Below are 13,862 nucleotides of genomic sequence, written 5' to 3' on the forward strand. Positions count from 1 at the left end.
TTGCAAGCTCTTTGGGTCCAGAGATGGTTTTTTTGTTCGTTTGCTTTTCATTTCCGGCTTCCCCCATCATCTGGCAGGTAGCAGGCCCTCAGTGATGGGAATTTTTCTGCTATGAGATGAATCCAGGTTTCTAAGCCTCGGTGCTATTGATATTTGGGGGTCTGAGTGGGAAATCTCCTGCCTGGAGAAGGATGTTTAGCAGCGTCCCCTGTTCTGTCTGTCAGATGCCAGGAACACCCCCACCCCAAGTGATGACCACAAAAAATGTCTCCAAACATCTGCCCAATGTCCCCTGAGGGTAAAAGTTGCTCCCAACTTAGGATCACTGGATTCATTGAATCCACGCTTACTTTTCCAGGCAGGGAAACCAAGGAACAGAGGCTGTCTGTGCGCCGGGCTCTCCCTCCCCTCTCCCTGCAGGACTTCTCGTCAACAGGTAAACACTCCAGACAGAAGTGAAAGTAAAGCAAGAAGGAGAGGAAACGGGCTCCAAAATCACACAGATTCTCTTATCTCAACTCCTCTGCCAATCTAACCGCGGAGTTGATGCTCATCTTGTAAACAAGAAGGAGAGTGGTTGCAAGATAACACTCTCCCTCCCAGGCACCGAGAAAGACCTGGCCCCTCTCCAGGCCCCGGGACAGGTGGCATCTCAGAGTGTCCCCACAGGACACATAGGCAGCTGCATTCGGGCTTCGGAGCCTCAGCTGGGGCTGCGAGTTATGGGCTGAGAAAGGGGCCAGGGAGGAAAAGAGCCCAACAGGAACACACTGAGGAATGTGATGGAGAGAGGTCATCACACGAGACTTTCCCCACGAGAAGAGCCTAGTTTAACAGTGAAGAGTGTAGATGTGGGGCCAGTTTACATAGATTTGGATTCTGGCTCAGCCTCCTCCTGGAAGCATAATGCTGGCTAAATTATGCAGCCTCTCTGAACTCAGTTTCCTCACCTGGAAAACGGGCATAATTGTAACACCTCCATCAGTCATGGTGTAGAGGAGAGTCATGGCCAAGTACAGGGCCAGCACACAAAAGTGTCATCTGCTATTACCTGTACACACACACCAGCTCAAGACCTGAAAGAATTTACATATTTTAAGAACAGGAAGGAAACAGCATGGGAGGCTGGACTTGGGGGTGACAAAAGAGGGGAAGAAGCCAGGATCCGCTACATGACCAATGTGTGATTTTATTTTCCCGGTTGGTGAAAAGGAAATAACGAAACCTCCCCTGCTTGCTTGTCAAAGCTGTGGGGAGGGTTAAATCAGAACAGTGTTTTCCTCACATGTTGGGCTATGACCCACAATAAGAAACAGAGTATACAATAGAATCTAGAACACACACACAGTTGAACCAAAAATTTCACAAGACAATTCTTACTGTGCACTCTGATAAATTCTATTGTTTGATTTAATTTTCCACAGCCCACTAAAATGACCTTATGATCCACTAATGAGTCATGACCTTCCACCAGAAAAACACTGAATTTTAGGAAACACGAGAGAGTAGTTGTAAAATTATAGAGTGATATTCAAGCACGAGTTTTCATGTTAGCATTATGCGCAGTATTCCCGTTAAACTTTGCTGCATAACAAACAGCCCGAAAACTCAGTGGTTTAAATCAATACTTTATTATTAGCTCTCACAGCTGGGAGGATTCACTGAGCTCAGTTGGCTAATCTTCTCTTGGTTCAGCAGGGACGGTAGTCATCTGACAGTCCAACTGGGCTGGACATCCAAGATGGCACACTCAGACGGCTGAAAGTCCACGCTGGCTGTTGGCTCCAAGATCAGCCGGGGCTGTCAACTGAAGAGCCTACATGTGGCTTCTCCATGTGACTTGGACTTCTCACAATATGGCACCTGGGTTCAGAGAGAAAGTAAACATCCTAAAAAGCCAGAAGCAAAAGCATCAGGCCATTGAGGGCTAGGCCTGGAAGTGGCAGAGCGTCACTCCTGCCTTAGACTCTGTTGGTCAAAGCAGTCCAGCGTCATCCCAGATTTGGAAGGGTAGCAAGCCTGCAAGGCAGAAGAGCTGATATGATGCGAGACATGGCTGTAGCCATCCATTTTTGGAAATACAATCTGTAACAATTGGTGATAAGCCTTTCTCAACTCCAACTCCCTCTGGATGAAGTGAGTGGATCACTTCATCTGATCTGGTCTCAATTTTCTCATCAGGAGAACAACGGAGTTGATTAAATATGCAAAAGACCTCCCAACTCTCAAGTTCTGCACTCAGGATGAAGTCGAGGCATAGATACGTGCCATCTAACGTGGTATGCACTTGACATCAGCTAAAATCACCCCTCACACTCACCTTGATTCTTGCTTTGTATTTGCTAAGCCCTGAAATTTTTCCGTTGGTTTTAAAATAAGAAAAGACACCTCTCTTTCCTCCTATCAGTAAAGTCATGCTGAGAAGATCCTTGTGCAACAACCTGGCTTTTTACCCCTCAGACCTATCAAGACATAAACAAGATTTTCTGAAGGACCAAACCGAACAGTCACACAATGAGTATTTGCAGCAAGCAGGGTACCTTATTTGATCACCAGTACTGCATAAGCCTCACAGGAAAGAAGCAAAAACCGCTAGGATTTTATGAAGCATCATTTTGTCAGGCTTAGGGAAGGTGGAAATGAAATGAAGCAGGAACAAGTGCAAAAGGAACGTATCTGCCAGACTCCAAGATCAATTCCAAATATAAACCGAAAGGAATGCCTCTCCGATGGAATCGTATTTCTGGTCCACTGTGTCAAGAAGCTGGAGACACTTAAAGTATTTGAATCCGTTCTCTTTCTCCTTGGATACGATCGCTAATCTTTCTTCTCTGCCTTCGTTCTTTCTTTTCTGGGGATGCAGCCCACTCGCGCGGCACATGAAACACTCATGTTATGACACCCAGGCTTTAGAGATTTACATGAGAATCAGCAAACTTTATTTTAGCCCAATATAGAGGATGTACGATGTGTGGAGGGAACTCTGGGCTTATTCCCCAGATAAGTCATTTATTTCTTTCCTCCAAGAAAAATCCAATATTCTGAGATCGGATGCATATTGGAGCTTTGGTGAAAAGAACCGGATGGGGCTGGATTGACATGTTCACATCAGCCTCTCCTCACAGAGTGACCTGTGAGGCAGAAGAAGGCACCCCTGGAGGACTGCCCCCTGCCAGGCAGGGCAGTGCGTCCGACGCTGTTGTTTGCCGCACCACCAGAAATGGGTGTGTCCCTCCTCCTGGTCCGAGCAATTCTGGAAGCACTTTCTAACTTACCAACTCATGAGAGCTGCGTGTGTTTTCTCTCCGTGCTTCACGAAACTATTTAAAAGCAAGAAAGACAGCGAGCCCGGACTTCACACCTATTCCTGCCCTTCCTTCCCACCCACTGGTCCTGCGTTGCCCTCCGTGTCCAGCTATGCCACCCGGGCCAGGCTGTCGCTGGCCTCCGGGCGTGACACACACTGCATCCTCTGCTCACAACACCCTCCCCGCCCTGTCCCCACGGAGAGTCACCCACACATCTTTGGGTCTTCAGAATCCGCTGTCTCCCGTCAACCCTCAGGGGACTTCGCCGCCTGCACCGCACTCCCTGGTGGTCCCTGAACCGAATTCAGTTACGCACCACCAGAAATGGGTGTGTCCCTCCTCCCACGTCAAAATGGCAACTTCTCAAAGATGGAAACTCCGATTTCTGTGCACTTGGAACCCAAGCCCCGGCCCCCACGTCGTGCAGCACGGCCACGCCTGCCCCCCTTCCTCAGTGCGCACCACCAGACCCCTCACAAGCCCCCCCAGAAGGCACAGCTGCAAGTCGGGCGCCCGGCCCTCCACGCTGTGCCGAAGGGGACGGGGTGCTGATTAGAGCAGATGAGGACCTGCAGGCAGTGCCGCACAGCCCGCCGGCTGGACCAGGGCTTATAAAAGGGAAAACTTCCGATGGCGGGCAGGTGGTCTGGGGTAGAGGCACATAGACGGATACGTGTGAGTGCCATACGTGTGACGGTCTTTGGGCCACATGTTAGCACCTGTCACCAGCCCCCGCCACTCGTAGTAACCGCAGTGGGAGAGTGGGGGCTACTCACGCTGCTCGCGGGTTTCTGCTGAGTCGTCTTTCTCAGCTGTGATGGGAAGTGGACGCATGCACGACCTTCAGCCTGAGAGGGTCGTAGTGGCGGGTCCCAGGCCTCTCATCCCGCCAGGTGAGCCTTGAGACCAACAGAGGTCCCACCGGAGGGGGAGGGAATCTGAGATCAGGGGTGGGGGAACCCCCCACCACGACCAGGGGTTGCACCCAGAGACTGGCTGCTTTTCACCCAGCAACTTGCTCTTCTAAGCCCCCCAAGACCATGGTGACCACAGTCCTGGAGGAGCTGCCCTCCAGGTGTATAAAGGAGGGGCCCCCGGGCTGGACATGGAGATGCACCGCCCGGATCCCCTTAAACAAAGGATTTATCGCCTGCAGCTGTCACACCTTCCGGGGCACCCCCATGGCAGAGACCAGCGTCACCTAAGAGCACACCCTTCCCAGAGCGGCCCTCAGCCAGCCACCAACTGGGACAGGAGCGGGAAGACCCGGCCTCGCGGCAGGGCAGGCGGGTGCAGTCAGCCCCCCTCCAGCTGGACTTCCTCCTCCGCCCGGTCCTTCCCTGCCCTGCTCTCCCACCGGCACAGTGCCCTAGGAAACGCCCTGCGCGTCAGCCTCCCGCGCAGGGTCTGGAGTCTGGACTGCACGGACTGGGGGTGGGGGTGGCCTCCCTGAGAGGCTGCGCTTTCACCGGTTTTAGATATCGGGATGCCGTCTTAAGTCCGTTGAGCTGCAGTAACAAAAACACCACGGATTGGGTGGCTTAAACACGTTGATTCCTCACAGCTCTGGACACTGGGAAGCCCAAGGTCAAGGTGCCGGCAGATTCAGTGTCTGCTGAGGGCCCGCCCCTTGGTTCATAGACGGCAGTCTTCTTGCTGCAACCTCACGTGATGCAAGGGGCCGGGGAGTGCTCTGGGGGTCTCATTTACAGGGGCACTAATCGCATTCACCTCCAAAGACCACACTTCCTAACACCGTCCCACTGGGGATGAGCCTTCCACATGTGGTTTGGGGGGACACAAGCATTCAGTCTACGTGGGTGCTGTGCTAAATTGCATTTTTCAAAGGGCTCGACTGCTGAAAATTAGAAAGTGATGAGAGCCATCGCACTGCACAGCACGTCCTCCTAAAGGCAGCTTTCCCAGGGAGAGCCGAGAAGCAGCAAGAGGAACGTGGAAAGCAGGGAGGGAAAAAGAAGAAGGAAAGGAGGAGATTTGGGGCCCTCAGCCCAGCACGAGGTCCTGGCAACGCTCTGCCTCTTCCCTGCCCTTCCTCCCACCTTGTCTCACACACACACACACACACGCACGCACGCACGCACACACACAGACACACACGCACACTTTCTGCATTCAGCTTGTCTCTCCACTAGACTGGAGCCCCTTGAAGGCAGGGATGGTGTCTGTTTCTCTGCATCACAGGTGGGGCTCAGACAGGGCACGCAGTGTTTGCTCAGTAAACGTTTGCTGAATGACTTGTCGGAGCTCTCAGGCAGTTTGTGCGGGAGCATCGTTTATCCAGCAGGTCCACCTTTACTGTGATTGCTGTAGCCGTGTCATGCCTTGAAGTCCTCCTACTTTATTCTTTTTCAAAATGATTGTAGACAGTCTAGTTCTTCTGTCTTTCCTTATACATTTTAGAATCATCCTGTCTAGATCAACAAAATTCTTGCCGGAATTTCCACAGGGATTGTGGTAAACCTCTTAATCAGTTCAGGGAAGAATTTCCATCTTTACTATGTTGAGTCTCCCAACATGAACCCAACATGTCTCTCCACACACTTAGATCTTCTTTGACTACTTCCCTCAGTATTTTGTAGTTTTCAGCGTACAAGTGCCATACAAATTTTGTTATATTTACACCCAAATATTTTTGAGGATTTATAAGTGGTATTATATTTTTATTTCTATTTCCGTATGTTTATTGCTAGTATAGAGAAACGCAATTGATTTTTATGTATTTATTTTGTATCCTGTTACCTTGCTGAACACACTTATTAGTTCTAGGAGTTTTACTGTCAATTATGTGACATTTTCTATGTGAACCATCCTGTCATTGGCAGATACAAGCTTATTTTGATTATTCTCTCCTATTTTTAGCAAATGAGCCTCATTTTCCACTTATAATAATAGTGTAACTTTTATGTTTTAAACAAATTCATGCAGAAAAAAGTAAATGGATTTAACTTAAAATATTAAATAAATAGTTGCAGAGGAAGTGCATAAATAGGGCAAAACTTGTAAGATGGGAAATGGCTTGAGAAACCCCACAACACCCCATGTGAGGCTCACACTAACCCCTCCGGGCAGGTTTACACGAGGAAATTGAGACTCAGAGAGGTGAAGCCACTCATGTACAATCACACAGAACAAGAGTCAGAGTCGAGATTCAAACCCAAGGCCGCCAGCCCACAAGGCCCTGGCAGCTCCCTCTGCCCCCACGGCGTGGAAGGAAAACAATGGGCAGACCATATGAAGGAACGAGGGACGGGCAAGGAGGACTAGGAGGGAGCAGATAGGAAGCAAAGACTGTGCCTTATCTTTTTTTTTTTTAATTGAAGAGCAATTGATTGACCATGTTAGTTTCAGGTGTACAGCAAAGCAATTTAGTTACACATATAGTTTTTTTTTTTCAGATTCTTTTCCATTATCTCTACAGCACCAGCTCTGTTGCTTAAAAACCCAGGAGCTGGCCAGTGAGGCAGGCTGTCGGTACAGACCCTGAAAGAAGGCTTTCCACGTGACATTGCCGAAGCCGGAGGGTCCTCACCAGCGTACCTGGTGCCCCAAAGCCCTTCAAAGACACAGCCTCGCTCCTCCCTCCAGTCAGCCACCCTAATTACCTGCGATGCAAACGGCCTCATCAGAGCTCGTAAAAATCTCCCCCTCCCACCAGACGTGTCACGATGACATCACTCCCCTCTGGGGGAGCTGGGAAGACGACCATCCAAGTGATGAAGGAGGAGGTTCATTTTTATGGTCTGCGCCTGCTCATGTGTGTTGAGACAGGGCAGGGCTGTCAGTGTGGAGGAGCAGATGCTGACTGGACTCATGGACTTGAGGAAAGGATGCTGCATCCCCATCCATTTTTATAAATAACTTTAAAGACCTATCAACCTTTCCCTGGGCACCGAGGGGCACTAACCCCCGGGGCAGCAGCCTAGCAGGTCCCTTGACGCTTTCTGACGTCCCCGCTGCTGGCAGGAGCCATCAACCTGTCACCTGCCCCCGGCAGCAGGTCCCTGAGACTGAAGCTGATGCCCACTCCTAGGTCCAAAACTTGGCTGAACCAATTCCCTGAGTGTTGCTTTCAAAGCATTTGGGAAATAAGGAAGTGCCCTTCACCCCTACATGCACACGTGCCTGCACACACTGCACACTTTCACAGATGCACACATGCTTATGCAACCCTCTCAGACACATATACAGAGGCCCGTGAAAACCTGGACACAGAGATAAAACAAAGATCTGCAGCTCATACACCAGCAGTAGGTCTGTAACCAGCCCTTCCACCAAGACAAAAGGGCCATTCAGTGCCTCTCCAAATGTATTCATTTTGACTCAACTCCACCACCTCGGGAGGTGGGAGAAGGGTGTGTCGTGAAGTTTCCTCTGGGCCACCCCAAACTGCAGGGACAACACCCCTGTGGGTCACCCCCACGCTGCCCAGAGACGTCACCCACATACCTACCGGTTCTCAGCTGAAACACTGCTGAGCGCAGGCGCGCCACGAAGATGGCTCTGGAGATGTCCCAAGCTGCTGTTAGAAAGAACAGTTTACAAGGGGGTATGAGGGCACTTTTATAACTTAGACCAGAGTTCGTCCCTGGAGTGGCATCACTGCCGAGCATTTGAATCCCAACCTTTCTTGAGTTGGAAATTATTCCCCTCCGTGGCCTGACACATCTCTCCCATGGCCACCCCCAGTGGCCCTCCCTCACTCCGGGGGAGACTATGGGAACCGTCTGTAGCATCAGTGGGGCGGGGGTCTGCACAAGACCGTGGAGGGATAGGGTCCAGGCAGCAGCTGGGAGCCCGCGTGGGGCTCAGCGTGCAGGTGCGCCCTCAGAGGTGTGGGTGCCAGGAGGTTCGTGCCGAGGTGAGGGGGCCTCTACGGACAGCCTCTGTCATCCTCAGGGATGGCTGATCTTGGGTGGCCTCTGAGAGGTCATCTGCTGGCCCTGCCAGGGTCTGGTGGACGCTTCTCAGGGGTCAGGGCCAAGGGCACTCCAGGGGAAAAGAAGCAGGAGCCGGGCAGGCGGGCGGGGCGGGCACTTGCTCTGCCCTGGCACTGACCTTAGGGATGCCTCCGTCCTGAGCTTGATCACAACCAGCTCCATCGCTTTTATGGAACTAAAACCAAAACTTCCAACAGGGACACGAGTTGATGCTGCCAACTCCGTAGGAATCTCATAGGAAAGCACAGGGAAGGGAGTGATGGGCGGGGCCTTTTGCCTGAACCCCTCCCTTCCTCAGCCCCTTGCCCCTCTCTCTGCTCTCCCTGGCCCCTCCCTCCAGGCCACCCGCTCCAACTGGACCAACAGGATGGTCTTCCCAAGGCACCAAAAGACCATGTCCCCTCCCACTTAAAACACTCAGTCTCCACCACAGAGGAAAAAACATCAGACTTCTTTCCCAGGCTTTCGAGATCCTTCAGAGTCTGGCCCCAGGGAACTCCTCTGCTGCAGACCCCACCCTTCTTCCCAAGACATTCTTCCCAAATACGGATCCCTCAGGGCCCCTGCATGGGGCCCTCCCTGCCTCCTCCGATTGCTTCACATTCTTGCATCACCACCCCGGTCTTCAGGTGGGAGAACCGAAGTCCAAGAGACTGTGTGGCTGCCCAAAGTGACACGGTCACAAATGACCAAACCAGAAGCCCACGCATTTTCTCCCCAGGGGAGGGGCAGACGTCTAGGTCTTGACGCGTTTTCTCTGCCCTCTTGCAGCCACAGCGGAGCAGAAGCGTCCTTCCCCTCACAAATCCCGGGCAGCTCCTGCAGGTCCCCAGCCTTTCCCTTCTTCCCACTGGGTGACTGATGGGTCACTGAACCTCTCTGGACTCTTAATCTCTAACGTGGAGCTAAGACACAGCTTGGAATGACTGGAAGGATGACTACAAGAGACAAACGTCACTTCTGGGGCCCCTTGTTAAATGTGCAGTGATTGATGACAGCAGCATGCCATCAGCCAGATGTCGCCGTGTAGGAGATGGGAGGGCAGAATGTAGGGGGCTTGATCCAGGCGTCCCTGGATTTTAGGGAGAGCTCTGATCTGGAAGCCCCTGGGACAACCTTGAGTCTCCACCCTGTAGGATTAGAAAAAGTACACGAATGCATGCTGGAAACCAGGAGTTCTGTGATCAGCGCCTGGGCTGGGAGGACGAGAGGGAAGGACGAGAGGGAAGGACAAGGCCAGGAGGGCTGGGAGACACCGTTCTGAGCTGGGCTCTCGCAGCAAAGTGCTGATCTGGAGAATCATTTGCTTATAGAAAAATCTATTTGCCTATACTTTGCTGTGTGACCCTGGGTGAGTTCCTGAACTTCTCTGAACCTCAGTTCTTACCGCTATAAAACTAGAATATTGAGCAAGCCTCTTAGATTTTTCTAGGCATTAAAAGTCCATGAAGTATCACCTCTGTTCCCCAACTCTGTGCCATGAGAAACCTCAGGAGGTGTCACTGCTCCCATTTTTCAACTTGAGCAAACTGAGACTCCTTGACCCACATTGGCATTGTTCCCAATGTTGCAGAAAAGGGAGGGACCAGGCCAGGAGCAGAACCATCTGCCTCCAGGGCGGTGCCCTGCCACGGCCCCAGGCAGCGCTGCCCTCCCTCCATGCAGGCGCAGGCCTGAACCGGCTGGCCGGGCCCCGAGCCTCCCATGCTGGTGGAGGGCCGCCAGGCACAGCCAGTGTGTCCTCCACGGCGGCGGCCCGTGCCAAGTGGCCCTGCCCAGACCGCACGAGGAGCTGGCCGCGGCCTGCCAGCCTGTTTCTCATTTAGAGTGAGCCCCGGCTGCAGCCCAGACATTCCAGAGGGGACATCCAGACGCCAATCCCGCCCAGGGCTTGGGAAACAGGGCTGCAGGCAGCCCCGTGGTCAGAAAGCATCACGATGTTTTTCCTTCCCATGTCGGCGTTTTTCAAGGTTGCTTAACCCCTCGAGGAGTTTGGTCCACAATCCGGGGGCCCTGACCTTGGCATTCGAGGTCCCCAGGGGCAGGAATGAAAGTGACCCAGCAGACCAGGCCGGGCTCCTCTTGGGTCCCCCGGTCTCCCCAGGCAGGCCGCCTCTGCCTCTGAGCTCAGGCTGGTCTCCGCCTCCGAGACAGCCTCCCTCCAGCTGCGAGTCCAGCGTCTTCCTGGGAGAGGCGACCCGCAACAATACAATTGCCACTAATTACGTGTCAGCTGCTGGCTGAAGGGAGGTCCCCTCACCTCCTCCCGAGCGGTGCAGGTGGAATGGCTCTATTGTCCCTGGAAGAGTCCTGCCCCGCACACAGCCTTGAGTGAGGAAATTACAGACTGCCGCCTAATGACAGAAGTAGCACTCCTGAATTCCGTCAAAGTGACACTTTGCCATCAACGTGGAGCCAGCTGCCCCTGCTGCTGGCCTGCCGGGCATCCGGGCGCGAGGCTCCTGGTTGTCCCCGTGCCTCCCCCACCTTCCGCTCGGCCCTGGACTCTCCCTGCTTGGTGTGTTAGTCAGGGTAAACTCTCTCTCCTGTCAGGGCTCTCCACCCAAAGGTGGAGCGGGTCCCTTTTTCCCCTTTTTCTTTTTTTTTTTTTTTTTGGATTTATAAACCCCTGCTCATGAGACTGGGGGCTTTACAAAACAGGTCCCGCAGTATAGTGGGTCCTCAAAAAATCAAAAGGAGAATTATTACAGAACCCAAGACTTCCACTTCTGGGTACACACCCAAAAGAATTGAAAGGAGGGACTTAAATAGATATTTGTACACCCATGTTCACAGCAGCACAACTCACAAGAGCCAAAAGATGGCAGCAACCCAGGTGTCCATGATGGATGAATGGCTAAGCAAAATGTGGTCTATTCATCTGGTGGAATATCATTCAGCCTTAAAAAGAAAGAAATTCTGAACATGCTACAACATGGATGAAACTTGAGGACATCGTTCTAAACAAAATAAGCCAATCACACACACAAAAACCAACTATGGTATGATTGCACTTATATGAGGTCCCTAGAGGAGCCAAATTCATGGAAACAGAAGGTAGATTAGCGGGCGCGGGGGGCTGGGGGAGGTGGGGAGGGGAGTTAGTGTTTAATGGGGAGAGAGTTTCCAGTTTACAAGATGAAGACGTTCTGAGACGGATGCTCGTGACGATCACACAATAATGTGAAAGTACTTAATGCCGCAGAACTGTGCCCTTAAAAATGGCTAAGGTAGTACATTTCATGTTATGTGTATTTTATCACAATAAAAAAAAAGTTTTGAAAAACAAACAGTTCCCTAAGGTCCCTGTTAGTCACCGCCAAGCTGGTAGACAGATCACAAGTCCATCTGATGCTGGAGCAAAGGGCATCCCTGCAGGGCAGAGCGTCCCCACCTGCACACATGGGGCCAGGATGCTTAGTTCCCACCTCACACGGTCCTCACGGAGACAGAGGGACGTGACCAGCCCAGGGACACTCAGAGCGAACCCAAACCCGGAACCCGCCCTGACACCACAGCCGTGCTCCCTCTGCGGGACAGGAAAACACACCCAGAAAAGGGAGGCATGCCCTCCCCCACCCTGAGACCGCCCCTTGGGTGCGGCAGCTGGGAGAGACTCAGGGCAGGCAGCCGGGGGCCGGGAATGTGGGTCCTGCCCCTCCTGACCCGGTCGCTGCTGTTCCCCCAACCCCTCACATGCAGGGCGTGCTGAGAGTGCACAGAAACTGGCCCAGGGACGAGGATGCACCTTCCTCAGACCAGCTTAAGTACCTTCCCCTTAACTGCTTCTGAGCTGGGGGATTTGACCAAGGCCAACCCCACCCCTAGCTCCGAGGGTGGGCACAGGCCCCAGGCCTGGCCAGTCAGAGCACTGGAACCCCCACCACTAACCACAGGATGCATCAAAAATGGGCATATGACAAATGGCAAATGCTGGAGAGGCTGTGGAGAAAAGGGAACCCTCCTACGCTGCTGGTGGGAATGCAGTTTGGTGCAGCCACTGTGGAAAACAGGACGGAGATTCCTCAAAATACTGGGAATAGACTTACCATATGACCCAGGAATCCCACTCCTGGGCATAAATCCAGAAGGAACCTTACTTCAAAAAGACACCTGCACCCCAATGTTCACAGCAGCACTATTTACAATAGCCAAGACATGGAAACAACCTAAATGTCCATCAACAAATGACTGGATGAAGAAGATGTGGTATGTTTATACAGTGGAATACTATTCAGCCATAAAAACCGACAACATAACACCATTTGCAGCAACATGGATGTCCCTGGAGAATGTCATTCTAAGTGAAGCCAGAAAGAGAAAGAAAAATACCATATGAGATCACTCATATGTGGAATCTGAAAAAAAAAAAAAAGAACATAAATACAAAACAGAAACAGACTCACAGACATAGAATACAAACTTGTGGTTGCCAGGGGGGAAGGGGGTGGGAAGGGAAAGACTGGGAGTTCAAAATTTGTAGAATACTGACAGGCATATGTAGAATAAATAAACAAGATTACACTGTATAGCACAGGGAAATATATACAAGATCTTGTGGTAGCTCACAGCAAAAAAAAAAAGGTAACAATGAATATATGTATGTTCATGCATAACTGAAAAATTGTGCTCTACACTGGAATTCAACACAACACTGTAAAATGACTATAACTCAATACAAAAATGTTTTTTAAAAAATGGGCATGTGACCCAAGTGGATCAACTGAGTGGACTCCAGGCCTTTTTCTCAAGTAACTGAGAGAAATATTATTACCTCTTACTGCAAAGATAAATGAACTAAGTTTGGAGCTGCTGGTGGCCATCTTTGCCACCTTACTGAGAATGAAGCCCAGATAGAGAAAAGCAGTAGGTAAAGAGCAAGGGAGATAAGAGAATGCTTGCCACTGTATCTGAGCACCTAGATGCAGCCAAGCCTGAGGCTAGCCTTATCCCCCAAACTTTACTAAATTCCATTTTCTCCTTAAGCCATTTTGGATGTGGTTTCTGTCACTTGCAACCAAAAGAATTCTATCTGCTATAGAAATGGATCCTTAGAATCAGTCTCTGCAGCTTCCACCCCCAACTGGTGTCCTGTCTCCCTGTATCAGCTAGAATGTGCTAGCTGCTATAACAGACGGCCTGAAAACCTCAGTGGCTGAACACAGTGAGGGTTTATTTCTGACTTACATCCCAGTCCACTGCAGGGAAGCAGGGCGGGCCTGGCTCCAAGCAGCTATTTGGGTGCCATCCATCAAGCGGACCCACCACCTTCCCTTCCTTGGACCTCCGAGTTTCCACTGGGGTCTACCTCTGCCCCCGGTGAACAAGGAGAAGACACACCTGCTTTTAATGGCCCAGCTCAGAGGTGACAGTCACACTTCTGCTTGTCCACCCTCACAGGTGACCCTCACGAGTGTACAGCACCCTCTTTCCTACCCACCCCTCCCTGGTCCCTAGGCTGAAACTCTCTGCCTCTACCCAACTCAACTATGGTTTCAACGTGGTGGTCTGGGGGGCCTTTGCCTTCTCTAAAGCCTGGCATGATTTGACCTCTAGCCCCCAGCGCTGCAGGGCTGGCACCCACCCCCCAACCTTG

The 13,862-nt window shown here is 51.6% G+C and overlaps 1 long non-coding RNA gene across 1 annotated transcript; it reads right to left on the bottom strand.

Moving 5' to 3' along the window:
* Window positions 1-1,619: 1,619 nt before the first annotated feature.
* On the bottom strand, window positions 1,620-8,589 carry LOC140697197 (uncharacterized). The gene is made up of 3 exons (XR_012074047.1): window positions 8,385-8,589; window positions 7,780-7,848; window positions 1,620-1,863 (listed from the first exon to the last, which is right to left on the bottom strand). It is a non-coding gene; the product is annotated as an uncharacterized lncRNA (long non-coding RNA).
* Between the last annotated feature and the right edge of the window lie 5,273 nt (window positions 8,590-13,862).

Source organism: Vicugna pacos, chromosome 6 (genome assembly GCF_048564905.1).
Source record: "Vicugna pacos chromosome 6, VicPac4, whole genome shotgun sequence".
Taxonomy (NCBI): Eukaryota; Metazoa; Chordata; class Mammalia; order Artiodactyla; family Camelidae; genus Vicugna; species Vicugna pacos.